Source organism: Pinus tabuliformis, chromosome 5_1 (genome assembly GCF_031772625.1).
Source record: "Pinus tabuliformis cultivar Carrire ecotype Pingquan chromosome 5_1, CPIR1, whole genome shotgun sequence".
Classification (NCBI taxonomy): domain Eukaryota; kingdom Viridiplantae; phylum Streptophyta; class Pinopsida; order Pinales; family Pinaceae; genus Pinus; species Pinus tabuliformis.
The window spans coordinates 190,405,613-190,421,065 of record NC_142305.1 but is presented as its reverse complement, the minus strand read 5'-3'; positions in this window follow the sequence as shown (position 1 = coordinate 190,421,065).

Here is a 15,453-nt window from a genome sequence, read left to right as displayed (position 1 = left end):
AGTGTCATCACTGGATACAGGCACAGGGTAGGTGGCCACGTAGTTGATCTGCGGTGGGGCAGATACAACTGGTGGATAAAAACTAGGAGGGGAGGACAACTGCGCAGGAGGCATCGGGGGATTAACGAACGACAATTGATCGATAGTCACAATTCTTCCATCGTGTGGAAAGCAAACCACACGGAAAAGCGAAGAAACAAGTGCCCCCATGGTGTAAATATAGTCGCGACCAAGGAGAAGACTAAAGTCTAAAACACCTTGGGTAACCAAGACGTCTATATTGACGATTTTTCCTCCCAAAGTAATAGGGAACTTCGGGAGAACTTCTAGAGATGGACAGGCTCCTCCGTCGAACGCCAACAGATTCTGAGTGACTGGCCCGAGCTGCGGGGAACCTAAAGCTTGCCAAGTAGTGTACGACATAAGGCTGACCAACTCGCCTTCATCCAGAATAGTGCCAGGTACTGCCTTATCACAGGCAAGTACTATAATCTGGAAGGGCACATGGGATGGAAGGCGACCGACGATCAGGCGATTCCAATCAAAGGAAGCGACCAGACTACTTGGTGGGGGAATCGTATGATTGCCCCCATGTGCTAAGGGAACCGAAGGAGAACCTTCAGGAGCAACTGGGTTAGGAGAGTCATTTCGGGACTCCAGAGAATCTGAAGAGACGAGAAGAACATGGGCGTGATTCTCTTCTGAAACAGAGTGAGTGAGTGGCGGACTTGATTCGACACTCTTTCCGACCGATGGTTGGTCTGGAACAGGCTGGACACAGCCGGGTTCAGGAAGAGGGGCCTGGACAAGAGAAGAATGTGAACCAATCTCATTTTCGGAAGGCGGATGATCTGTAGTTGCAGAAAGACGTTGATATCCAACGGGGAGTTGGGGTGAAGAGCTGTAAGACTTTCCAAGACAACAAAGGCTTTATCCATTAGTGGACAAAGGTGAAGGGGATGATTGCCTCCACAAAGTCTACAGGGGATTCGAATCTTCCCTTTTCCTTTACCATTCCCAAATGATATGGTAGCATCGCCGTGAGCTTCAGAGGACGATGAGGGGCGGGCCGGATCGCGAGACCATACTTCTAGTACCCTGGGAATGCCAGGACAATCGCGAAGAAGATGGTCCTCCTTGCATAATCGACAAGGAAACTTAACCTTCCGCGGAGGGGTAAAAGGTGGCCCGACTTCAGGTGTACTCGAAGGAGTAAGAGTTATACTTGTAGCCTCTCCCTTAGGAGACTTCTTCTTCTTTATCTTCTTCTTCTTCTTCTTAGCCACCTGGTTAGTCGAATCGAGACTTTCACCAGGCGAAGTACAAGAGGAAGACGTAGAAGTAGGCGTCGAAGGAGAGAGGTCCACCTTAGGATCAACATGATGTTGTTCAGGTGGAGGGACTGATGGACTAACAGCCGACACGGTAGGGACCAAAGAGGTTGAAAACAACCAAACAGGCAACTCGACAGTTAACCCTGGAAGGGATAACGTTTCCATATAAGGAGCACCAACATTCTCGAGAGGAGGGAAATGACCAGGATTCCCGTCAGGAGGGGAAATTGGGTTGGTGAACCCCGGAAAAGTTGCCATGGCAAACAAAAAGAAACCTACTCGAGCTAACGCACACAAGATCTAACCAGGTGATGTTAACGTGGCCGAATAAATTTTTAAGACACAGGAACTAAACTTGACCTTTTCATGTTTTGAGAGTCGAGAAAAGGACGAAAAGATGACTCTAGTCTCCTTCAAATTTTTAATGAGCACGAAGTGACAAGAAGCTCACTGGCACCTTTTCATTTAGGGAGTCCGAAAAGGATCAAAAGTGACTGCTCTGGAGATTCTAGGAAAAGGGTTTACCAAGCAATCCATAAAACTGCTTATACACCTTGGCAATCGTATGAGAGCCAAGGACTTTCTGTACTGCAGTCAATCTTTCCGAATGCTGTGTTCGGTGCGTTATGGTTCACAAGGCAGCAGACTCGGCTTCCTATGGATCAAGGACAAAAGCCTAGTGGGGTCTCCCTATATACGCGACGGTACGTGGGAGCACAGTCCGTGTTAGACCACTATCGAGTCACAGAAGGAGGAATCACCCAACCGTAATGTGAAACAATAGTGACTATGTTTAAAGACGCCGGAACACGTCTCTAACCTAGACCTCTAGATGTTTGCATTTAGTTCCAATGCATTTTTAGGTTGATTCAGTTCATTTTATGGTTGATCTTGAAATTAAGTTTCGATTTCAGGCCCTATTGTGTGATCTCTCACAATTTCTTAGATGCAAGCTATATGCCAAAGAACATCATTTCGTTCGATGAATTCTGACTATGAGAAGGTTAAGAGCTTTTCAATCAAACAAAACGAACGCAATCAATCAAACAATCTAATGCAGCTAATGACAAAGAAATGAGACTCTTCTTTTGAGAATGCAAATCAACAAAATGCTCTTTCTTTGATTAACTATTGAATGCAAAAGATATTAGTTTGATTCTCTTTTCAATGACATAATGCACTTACAATGAATTTTGAGAGACAACAACACCGAGCAAAGAAAACAAAAATCACTCAATGGAACACACAACAAGCGTGAAAAGAGCTGGTTGAACCCAAGCAATTGTAATCTATGTCTGGGTGGCGAAGAGTAGCTGAAACAACCGAAGGGCTGGTTCGAGGACAATCACCTAAAGAACCAAGCAAAGAAAGTGAAAAAGAAGGTTTACGCAGTAGCAAAGGCAAGCAGCAACGAACTTTTGCGAACAAGTTAACAAGCGAACAAAACAAGGTTGGTCCAGTGAAAACTGGATGATGGCACTAGGTCACGGGGCGCAAAAATGAAATTCGTTCGACAAGGCTTTGCAAGCAAGTGTGCAACAGTTCAAACAAAGAATATCAAGTCACAAACCAAGTAGAAAGAGTTGGAGATAGCCAAGCCAACAGGTTCAGGAAGTAAAACTGAGACAATTTCAATTTTACAGGATCAGCGCGGGTAGCCTTCAGCAACTGTGCGCCGAAACTAGGTCACGCGTAGCAACTTGGCGCTATTAGCGTGGAAGGACACGGATTAAGCGCGCTGGTTCGGTTTTAGAACCGTCGCGACTGTTTTACGTACAAGCGTGATGACAACAGGTTTAAAGAAACAGCTATGCGCTGTCAGCACAACTGTTTTGATATAAACCGCGTTGAGGTTAAAAAAGAGGCAAAAACAAGCCAAGAACTCCCAAACCAAGGCCAGAACTCTTTAAACAATTCATACACCTCCCAGATTGACCCAGGAAGTCTAAAAACAGAGAACTAGTCCCCAAACTCGAAAAGAGAGAACAATCAAATTCAAACACAAGAATGGACACAAGAGACAAAAGGCTGAACTCCCCAGTGGAGTCGCCAAATTGTTGGAGAGGCAAATCCCCTCTACGGATAGAGGCGATCCCTACTAGCCCAGAATGGCTCTAGCAACAATCAGTCAATGCTACTACGCAAGTTCCTAATTGCAATTAAAAGATAGGCAAAGAACACCTACTTGGATTCCAGCGCTGTTGGTTGATGAAGAGATGCCACCTTCGCTCCTTCGCTCTGGCTGGTCACGATCCTACGCGATCTCCGCGAATAGATACCTGCACACACGAAGAGAAGACAAACAGGAGCGTGAAATCTAGTAAAAGCAATTATACATTAGTCAGAAAGGATGTAATTCACATTAACCATTACAGAGACAAATGAGAATGGAACAATAATAGTAGTCATCCATTATTAATCAAAATCAGAGAAGAGTACAACCAAATGTTCTGACGTCGGTATCCTTCTCAAGAGGGGCCAGTCAACAAGTCTCTTAAGCATTCACCTTTGGAAATGATTCTCCCAAGACAAGAAACTCTCTCTCTCACACAAACAACACAACACAACCTTCCCTAAGCTATCAAACACTTCCACACTTATCACACCAACTACCTATAGTAGCAGCAATCTGAGCACTATGAGCTCCACACAATCCAAGCTATTCCAAAAACTAGCTGCTCATGGTAATGGTAGAGGTTTATATAGGAGAAGGAGTCTCCTTGAATGGTGGAAGGATGAGCTTATCTTCAAGGGAAGTAGTTGCAAAGGGTCGAACAGACATGCCATAGAAGGGAGGCGATACTCACAAGGCCAACAACCAAGTCTGGAGTTATCTGGAAGGCTGGCTGTTGGAACAAATTCGCCCAAACTGGATCAGCGCGGGTGCATAATTAGGCTGGCGCGCTGACGTCGCAAGGCAATAACGGTCAAGCTGTTGTCAGCGCGGGTTAATACAAGCAGAGGCTGCGCTGGCCATGAAATTCGATCAGCGCGGGAAAGTCGTGTGCTTCCGCGCTGGCAACGCACGCGGTCTGTTATGAAGCGCCAGTCAGCGTGGGTATTTTAGAAACAGACGCGCTGATTAGGAAAACTTTGGAAAAGTGGGTTTTTGGCCAGTTCAGAAGGCATGAACTTGATTATTGTGAATTCCTGACACAGTAGGGTGACTGACAGGGAGACAGTGACAAATTACTGTGTAACAACAATCTTAGCACTCCAGGAAGTTGAAAGGAAGCACGGGACTATAAACTACTCTGCCCAGGAGCTGTGCGATGTTGGAGCTGCACGCAGGAGCAAAGTGTCACAAGGTCCGCGACCGTGCAAGGGGGGCTGTGATGCTACACGGGTTGGCTAGAAAGTGATTGTTGGAGTCACTATTCATGATGTGATGCTTGACTTGGGACCAAATGGAGCGGGCGGCAGGCATTTAAGATGTGTTTTATGGGCAAGATTTGGGAAAATTTGTTGCCAAGGGATCATTAATGAACTAGATTTGAGGGGAATGATCCAATTCAAATTCAAAAGGAGCTATAAATTACAAATGGTTGCCCAGCAAACAACACTTGGTCATTTGTGAATTGAGCTATTGTATGCCCCATGTATTTTGAGCCGAGACCTGGGTGCCTTGTGTAGAGTGTTGATTGAACCCCTAATTAAGAAATTGAAATATTTCTGGTCGAGCAAGATGGAAAAATCTGAGGAAACTAGAGAAATTGCAAAGACAACCACCGAAGAGGCTGCGTAGGCCCTGACTGTGGGAGACACCCCTGAAGGCATCGAGATTGTGGTAGAAATCGCTAAATCACCACACACGTCGAGGCTGAAGAAAGATAAACAACCAATCATTCTGGTGCGTGTGTCCCCGTGAAACCCGTTGCGCACGAGATTAACGATGGAGGAGAAAGGGAAAGAAACTAACATGGAATCTGATGAGGAGGAGGAAGACCTGGAGGATGTCATAATTGAAGAAGACGAGGATGAGGGCATGGAGGAAGAAACTAATCTTGTGCACCCTCCAACCAATCTACCCGCATATATCCCTCCATGGAAGGGGAAGGAAAAAGTGCCCAAGGACCTCGACGTGAGCAAGAGCTCTCTCCAGACTCCAATCCTCCTAGACGACATCATCTTTGAGGGCATGCACCTGGGATGGGTGCCAAACTTAAAGTTTGAGGATTGGGATCTCGCTAACCATGAGAAATTCCCTCACCTAGAGACTGTGCAGCTCATGAAGCCCAAGTAGAACACCACGGAGGGGTTATCGAGTTGGAGTCGCAAAAGTGGTTATGTGGAGTGGAAAAGGCAGGGTTATTAAACCTGCTCTAGGTGTTGTATTTCCACCACTCCCAGTAACGATATTCATCATCAGGCAACTGCTCTGTCTGGTGCATGGTGAGTTTCTGTGGCTGGAGGAGCCCATCCCCATCACAGACCACTTAATCCATCACATTACCCAACTCCTATGCAAAGGAGAGGACCCCGCAGACATCTCGGAGGGGAAGAGTAGCGATTTGGCCATCACGGAGGCCATGAAGAAGAAATACAAGCTGGAGAAGAAGAAAAGGGGCTACGCCATATCTAGCATCAACAACAAAGCAGTTAAAGTGGCGACCCAGATACTAGCAGGCAAGCTCATGCGGAAGTGCTTTGCGGATGAGGTGCCCACGCCGGTGGTTGAACTTGCTGAGCAGTGCGCGGAGGGGGTCCAATTTAACTGGTCTGAGTTCTTATGCAAAGAGTTCTTGGAAAATTTCCACGAGGCCCAGGAACAAGGAAAAACATTCCACTATGCATGGTTTCTGTTGTCCATAGTGCTGGTGGCAGGGGAATTGTCGGAGGACAGCCAGTTCCCCACAATTGATAGGGATCTGTCAGAGGCCGCGAAGTACGCTTTGCTGTGGGCCACGAAAGACACAAACCGGATCCACGATAGAAAGATATTCTGGGTGTTCATGGAGATGAACATCAGAATGGGGATTAACCGCAAGCCGCAGTTATCACCCACTATCTACAACAGCCTGCAAAGTTTTGCAGAATTTAAAGCAGACTTCCATAACATATATATCAGAGTGCGCAAGGACCCGGCTAAGAAATGGAGCAAGCTACCCTTCATAGACACAGGTGATGTGATTTTCGATGTACTGGAGACATGGCCGCTGGAGTGGCGCGCCCCAAACATCGTGGCGGTGGAGAAGTTTGCTGCTTAGAAGAAGAAAGAGGAGGCCAAGCTGCACATGGCATAGTTGGTAGAAAAGTGAAGGCAAGAAGCAGTGGTAGAAAAAGCCCAGGAGGCACGAGACACTGCGTAGAAAACATCAAAACCAAGAAAGGACGCAGTAGCAATAGCACAGGAGGCAGCCGAGAAGGCATGCGAGGGCCAGAAGTCACCTTTGCATGGACAAGAGAAAGAAATGGAAATAGAGGAAGGGGAGGGTGGTGCAGACCCACAAATAGCATCAACACTATTGAAGCGCCAACACCCAAGCGAGTGGATAGGGACGTGCAAAAAGGTGAAAGCATCCAAGCTGTCGATTGACCCAATCACCCTTACTGAGGTGATCTACACGACATAGGCGAGACAATGTGTGATGTCACATAAGAATCCCTCTAGAGCTTCGCGAAGGAGAATTAGATTGTGTTGGGGGCCCTCCAAACGTAGGTTCAGGAATTGTAGGTGCATACTCCTTAGGTTGGTACTCTTTCGATCAGCCTCCCAGTAGGGACAGCTACAACCGAGCAAATACTACACACCCGGACAACCAACACAATATTGTTGCCAGAAGGGGAACTAGTTACAAAAATTGAGGCCGATAGGCCTATAGTTAGTGCACTAAAAGGGATAGGGATCAACATGGCTGCGCTCTCGTAGGAGACACTCTATGTTTTGTAGGATGGGATTATTGCAGAACTGCAGGCTAGGGAGAGCCGCGCGTTGCAGGTGCTAAGCAAGCAGAAGATCAAAATGGAGCAGTTGAGCTTGCAGCGTGATGAGGTTGTGTTGTAGAATAGGCAGATGGTACAGGTACTGGAAGAAGCCTACCATATGGTCCCTGAGTTGGCCATCCCAACGGATGCACCAGTAGAGGCGCGCATCCATAGATTAGCAGCTGGGGTGCACGAGGCGCGAGAAGAAATGACCAAGGTTCAGCTGGCGCTGAACCTTTAGATATCAAAGATGCAGTTGAAGGAGAAGTCGTCCACCCCTCAAGAAGTCAGAGAACAGCGCATCAACACTATTACATTGGAGATGGAAAAAATCAGCAGTGCAGTAATGGACTGCACCAGAATGTTGGAAGAGTCCCTCGAGGTCCTCACCAATCTACAGGAGGACCCTAACATCCAGCGCTTAGAGACAGAGGCGCATGAGCTCCAGCAGCAGTATGACAACGTCAAAGGGACCGCGGAAACGGTGGCCCTCACTCAAAGGATCACACAAATGTAATAGGCCATAGTGCTGAAAGAGCAGGTGGACGCAACACGGCATAGAGAAGTAGCCTTGAAGGCATGTTTTTAGCCTTGGATTGATGAGGCCTTTGTCATTACAAAAACAATTGAAGGCAAGCTCATGCAAATACAGGGGACTTAGGAACAAATCCAAGGAAGCAGTTCTGACACCGTGGTCTCAGAACGACGTGTACAGGAGATTCAACAGGCAATTGCTCAGTGTGTTGTAGACCTTGCAGCAGTTCTAGCAGAGTTGTAGGGTCTTTGCACCAACAGAGTGACTTGAGGGCGAGTCATGATGTTTGTGTTGGGGGTTTTTTGGGCGTGGAATTCCCCTCAAGGCATGTTTTGGGGCTTAAAGCCCAAGTTTTGATTAAGTCCATTGTAAAGACTCCACAATTTGTGGGCATGGAGCGCGAAGTCATAATAGAGTCACAAGGTTGTCCGCCCTTGGTTTTGTAATGTAATGTCGGTTTGAAAGATCTATCCATGGTCTGCGGACCATGGGATTGTATAAATAGAGTGAGGCTCTAAGTGTAGAAAATACATCTAAGCATGATGAGTCTAAGGGATTGATGAAGCATTGAGTCAAGGGTAAATCGTGTCTTTGGGTTGTAGAGTAGGAGAAGGCTCTGCAGCTGAGTGCGAAAAGGCCTAGTAGTCCATAGCTGAGTGCGTGGACCCCTGCAACTGAGTGCATTGGATAGGTCAAGTCTGTAACCGTGGGAAGAATTAATAAAAGAGAAGTTATACCATATTTCTGTGTATCTTTCTTGTTTTATGTATTATTGGGCATGAATTGCAATTTTATTGTTTATTTATTGAACGAACTCATACAAATGTGTTTAATAAGTAAATATAATACAAGGCATCTATTTACACGAAGATAATTAACTGATGTAAGAAGATAGGTAAAGATCTTGGGTGTAATTTAGGGAAATAGTGCAGATCACTGCTCTAGTAGCGCAAAAGCACAACAACCCCTAGTTAGGGCTGCGCGAAGGCGAATATATTAGGGCGTGAAGGCCAAGGAAGCGCGCGAGGTAACCTGCATGAAGAGACTAACATTTGGACCAAATCAAACCTTTTGACATCTCAAGGGTGTAGAAACTTGGTTCCAACAACCCCCCCCCCCCCAAATAGTACTTCGGGTGAGACCTCAGTCTGCGATACGTGGACTGTTTTCTGAAAGTGCCATTAGTACAGGGATTTGTTTGGCTAATTACCTATGAACTTGGGTTAGGCCCCAACAAGCCAACACCCTCGTCTACCTGAGCCTCCCCTGGTCTCCTCATGTCGATCACCCTGCCACACCGGTGAAGTTCCCCACATCATCAATGAATCACTAAAACCAAATGGAAGCTTTGGATGACCCTCCCCTGTAGAAATCTATGGGTAGTTGAACCGCTCAACCTTGTTATGCTAGAATCCCCTGCCCATCATAGAAGGAACCTATCCTGCTGACATCGTGACACTCTGGTCATGAATGACTACATAGCATGCTCATACCAGAGCCTTGTCTCACATAACTCTCTGCCACAATCTATGTGATGATCGAGGTTAAACCCAGCCTGCCAAAGTGCCTCAATAGTGCTAATGCCTATCTCCCCATGGCTGGCCCCAATCTTGAGAAAAAAGATGCCTTGCCCTATGGTGAGGGCTTTGGTGAATCCCCGTGTGTTTTCCTGTAAATGAACTAGTTTGCCTGTTATTCTGACCAGGATCACTAAGGAGTGGAGTATCCAACAAATTCACTGGATCCATGGATCCCATAACCATACTAGAGGTCCACAACCCCAAATCCTCTCTACGTGTGGCTATATTATGCTACTAGCTCTTGGGACCCCTATGTGCCCCATCTCTATCTCCTGTAGGTATCAAATAGGTAGACATTGAGCATGAAGAACCCGTGCTGTGAATATCCAGTCCCTTTGTGCCTGCCAAATCACACAACGAGATATGCTATCCCAGCTCTTAATGATGCGCCTGGGTACTGCTGGCAGCATAGGCATCGTCTTGAAAACAAAGACTACATTCCTCTGCACCTCATGCTCACCTAGCTCCTTGAGCTGTCGAACTAAAAAAGCATGATGTAACTCCTTCTCGACCATCGCCCCAAGTGTGAACCTAGGGGTGGAACATATGCTACCTCAACAATCAACAATGCCATCCCTAAGTCTGTAACCGTCAACTATGCACCTACCAAGTGTCTCAACTCAAGAGTCTCCTCCGAGCTCATGACATGAGGTGTCTCATCCAAATTCCTAAGGTGGTCCTCCCAAGCTTTGTTTCCTGAATGAAGAGTGTTAAGGGCCAACAAATAAACACCCTGTAATTATAAACAACACAGGAGGAGGATGGGTATGATCAAGAGTTTGTCGGAATGCTCAAGAGTAATCCTACAAACAACCCCCTCTTTGTCTTGGATATGCTGATAACCCCCTCGAAGCCCTGTTTCCACTAAATATAGTGTCCCCATATGCTCAACAGTGTCCTCATCGATCCTAGGTGGGATGCATCTAATGGTACATGCAGTGCCCCTATCCATATGTCTCCTGGGAGGAAATGATCTAAGCGCCCTCTGCGCTGCATCATATTCCACTGCATAACACCTAGTGTGGCCGCACTCCTTGACATGCCAATGTACGCTGAAAACTGTCCTTGTACACCATTGGATACTCCCGGCTATGGCTATACAATCCTTCACCGTCCTGTGTCCTACCTATGTCATTGCACCTTCACTCCTCGCATGTCCTCAATGCAATGCGAGTCAATCCTCCTACCCCACAGTGTCAACCCACAAGCTGTGGTATACCACCATGTATCTCCATGCCCCTCTACAATCCATTGCTCCTCATTGCATAGCCTTGCACACCACTAGGTGTTATGGCCTAGAATTGGGTCTGTATGCATTAGGCCATCTCCCTCTATATAACACTGGATGCTACGACCTGACTCTGTACAGTCTTGTGTACCACTTCCTACTATCATACCACCCTGTAACATATGGTATCCTACATGTGCCAAAGTGTTTTCCACTCTGATAGTGACTCCACCATGACACACGTCATGTCCCCTCTTCCATCATGGTAGACCTGAGCACCCTAACTCCACTCCTTCTAGGGGGGATATCTCTGTTGTGCTAACCCTTCATGACCTATGAGTCCTAAACCTCAATGGGAGAAAATCGTCTCCATACAATATCTGATCTGGTGGCCTACCCATGCCACCTCCTCCAACCAGCTCCTAACATAGAATTCTAATCATCCTACAGTCCCATGCGCAACCAACATGTTATGAAAACAACTCAAGAAAAGATAGAAAAGATAGATCAATGCCTTAGAATTGAGCCTCTTCGAGGGAGCAACCTCCTTTACATTACATAAATGAACAATTCTTGGATGATTCAAATGACAAAACCTCCTTTCTATATATAGGAGTCTAAGGAGTCACAATATAATCCAGCCGACCTAACAATAATAATATAAAGCCACAAAAATAACAATAGAGGGATTCTATGGGGCACAGAAAAAACAACATGGGGGTAATAGGGGCACAACAATATAAATAAGGGGTATAACTACAATAGTAATGGGGTAATCACTAGTATTATAGGGACCCAAAACACCCCTCTCCTTCAAAAAAGTGTTGTTTTCAATGCTTGAGTAGTTCTGGATACTTCTGCATAAAATTCTCATCCTCCCATGTGGAATCTTTAGCGGATAAGTTCTTCCACTTGATAAGACACTCTGAAATTGATCGATTTCATAGCTGTCAAGTTCTTGTTTCTGTGACTGCTTCCGATTCCAATATAATTTTTCCTTCCTCATCAAGTTCTGGCAATATTGTTTGAACTGGGAGCTTGTCACCTATAACCTTCTTTAAACATGAAACATGGAAAACTAGGTGCAATCGAGAAGCTGCAGGAAGCTCCAATTTGTATGCCATAGTACCAATCTTTTGCAACACCTTGTACGGACCATAATACTTTGATGATAATTTATTATCCTTCTTAGCTTGCTTTAGGGACATTTGCTTATATGGTTGTAGCCGTAGGAATACCCAATCACCTACATCAAAACTTCTTTCACTGCGATGTTGATCTGCTTGTTGTTTCATTCTATTTTGTGCCAACACGAGGTTATCCTTTAAGAGTTGGAGGACTTGTTGTTGATGTTCGATGTGATGTTCCACTGCCTAAACCTTAGAATTTTCTCTTAAATATGATGTGATGGATGGTGGTTGATACCCATAAAGTGCCATAAATGGGGTCATTTTTGTTGTTGTATGGAAGGAAGTGTTATACCACCATTCAGCCAGAGGCAACCATTTAACCCATTGTGTCTGTTTATCAGAAACTAAGCAAAGAATATATCCTTCCAAACATTTGTTTACTATATCAGTTTGCCCATCAGATTGAGGATGATAAGATGAGCTATGAGCTAACTGAGTACCAAGACAAGAAAATAATTCTGTCCAAAAATTTTCAGTGAAAATGGGATCTCTGTCACTTACAATAATCTTTGGGTTTCCATGTAGATTTTGAATTGTTTCCATAAATGTAGTGGAAACTGTACTGGCTTTAAATGGATGTGATAATGCACAAAAGTATGCATACTTGGTAAGTCTGTTAACTACCACCATGATTACACTCTTTCCCTCAGACTTGGGTAAACCTGTGATAAAATCCATTGAAACCTCCTCCCAACGTTGGCTTGGAATGGATAAAGGTTGTAATAGACCCGATGTCTTAATTGTTTCAACTTTATTTTGTCAGAAAACCAAACATTCCACCACAAACTTTTGAATATCTGATTTAAGGCCATCCCAAAAAAATTCCTTCTTAACCCTATGGTAAGTTTTTAAAAATCCTGAGTGCCCTCCTAAGGGAGAAGTGTGCAATTCCATAAGAATCTTTTGTTTTAGCTGGGAATTCTTACAGAGGTATAAGCGATCTTTGTACCATAACGAATAATTTTGCCAGCTAAATGTATCAGACGTACTGGAATCTTGTTGTAGCTTTCGAATAAGTGCCCACACTTCTTCATCATTCTTCCATTCCTCCCTTTCTTCATTTATCCAATCTCGTTGGATAATAGAAATGGCACACAACAATGCTTCCACATCCTCATCCTTTCTTGAGAGTGCATCTTCCACCACATTTTGCTTCCCTTTTTTGTAGATGATTTCAAAGTCATAACCCAACATCTTTGTGACCCACTTTTGTTGCTCTTCAGAGGATAATATTTGTTCTAAAAAGTATTTAAGGCTATCATGATCCGTTTTTACCTTGAAGTGTCTTCCCATTAGGTAGGGTCGCCATTTCTTAAGTGCATGGAGTATTGCCAACATTTCCTTCTCATAAATAGCTTTGCTTAAAAACTTTCCCTTGATTGGACGACTTTCAAAAGCAATGGGTCTTTCATCTTGCATTATAACAACACCAATTCCATTTCCTGAAGCATCACATTCCACAATAAAGGTTTTTGTGAAGTCTGGTGTAGCTAAGACCGGTGCTTGGCACATTGCCTCTTTAAGATGTTCAAAGGCCTTTGTTGCTTCCGGAGTCCATGAAAATGCATCTTTCTTCAATAATGTTGTTAGAGGTGCTGCTATTCTCCCATAATTATTAACAAATTTTCGATAATACCCTGTCAACCCAAGAAATCCTCGCAGAAGCTTTATGGATGTGGGGATTTTCCATTCCTTAATGGCTTTAATTTTGCTAGGGTCTACCTTAACTCCTTCATGAGATACAATATGACCCAAATATTCCACCTCCTGGACTCCAAAGAAACATTTGGATCTTTTTGCATATAATTGTTTCTCCTCCACTAGTTGTAGCACCTTGTCAACATGTTCAACATGATCCTTCCAAGACTTGCTGTAGATTAGTATATCATCAAAAAATACTAACACAAATTTTCTAAGGAATGGTTTGAAAATTGAATTCATCAAACCTTGAAATGTTGAAGGTGCATTGGTAAGGCCAAAAGGCATGACCAAAAATTCATAATGACCCTCATGAGTTCTAAATGCCGTTTTCGGAATGTCTTCAATCTTCATTCTGATTTGATGATATCTCGAATGAAGATCCAACTTGGTGAAGTAAATTGATCCATGTAATTCATCCAGTAATTCATCAATGACAGGAATGGGGAACTTATCTTTAATAGTGAGCTTTTTGAGCTCCCTATAATCCGGACACATATGCCATGATCTATCCTTCTTGTGCACTAATACAACTGGAGCAGAGAAGGAACTTTGACTTGGTTGAATTATACCAGCCTCTAACGTTTCTGCAACCATACGTTCAATTTCACTTTTTTGGACATAGGGATATCTATACGGCCTGATGTTTGGAGGAACACTTCCTGGAATCAGATGAATAGCATAATCATGATCACGCATAGGTGGGAGACCTTTGGGAGTTTCAAATACCTTGGAATGATTGTCCAGGACTTTTTGGAGATCTGGAGAAATAGATGATTCCAATGTGGAAACATCTAGCGAACATAATTGTGCAATTACACCTCTTTGCTCCTTTTTTAGAAGCTTTGTCATACCATTAGAGCTGATTATCTTTCCTGGTTTCCCTGCAATACCCCTTAATTCAAGTTCCTTTCCTTCCCTAGAAAATTTGATGAAATTTCTTGAAAATTAAAAGCTATTGTACCCAAGGATTGTAGCCATTGGACTCCTAGTACAACATCAGCACCTCCCATTGGAATGGAAAGCATTGGGCTAGTCAATACATATTCTCCCATGGATAGCTTGATATTATGGCACCTTCCTGAGCAATTTATTGTTCCTCCATTTGCAATCATCACTTGACACTCTGGTGCTGGATATAGGAAGCAATCCAATTCTTTTTCTACCCTACAATGAATAAAATTGTGGATGCTTCCTGAATCAATCAATAGTATTACCTTTTTCTTCTTGATTTTTCCTTCTATCTTGATGGTTTGAGGAGTGGTAATTCATGCCAATGCATTACAAGATATGGTCGGATTTATTTGTTCTTCATCTAGGCTTTGTTCCTGGAGTATATCTTCTTATTTTGACCTTTCTTGCTCCTTTTCTTCTTCCTCTTCATAATCTATGTAGAATAATTTCTTCTTAGCACACTTATGACCTTTAGTGTATTTGCTATCACAACTGTAACAAAGCCGTTTTTCTCTTTTTTCTTCGAATTGTTGTGGTGTCAACCTTATATGTTGTGGAAGACTAGGGGCAACAACACTTCCGTCTTTATAGTTGTGAGTGGTATGCTTCCTAGTTGCTAACCTGAATGCCTTCTCTAATGAATCAGGTTCCCAAAGGCAAACATCATGTTGGATATTATCCTTTAAAGACCCTATGAACACATCAATCTATGCTCCTCTGGAATATCTTTTACCCTTATGTTCAATTTTTGGAACTCCTCAATGTGCTCCATTACTGAACCCTTTTGTTTGAGACTTATCAATTGGCTAAAAAAAGTGTTGCTTTTTGTATCTTCATAATGTGCTATCAATTCTTCCATAAAAATTGCCCAAGTGATAAATTTTTAATGAGAGCGAAGCCATTGATACCATACAAACTGATTTGGTTCCAAATATATAGTTTCCATACGTACCTTTTGTGTGTTTTTCACATTATTAAGATCGAAGAACTGCTCCATCTGTAATATCCA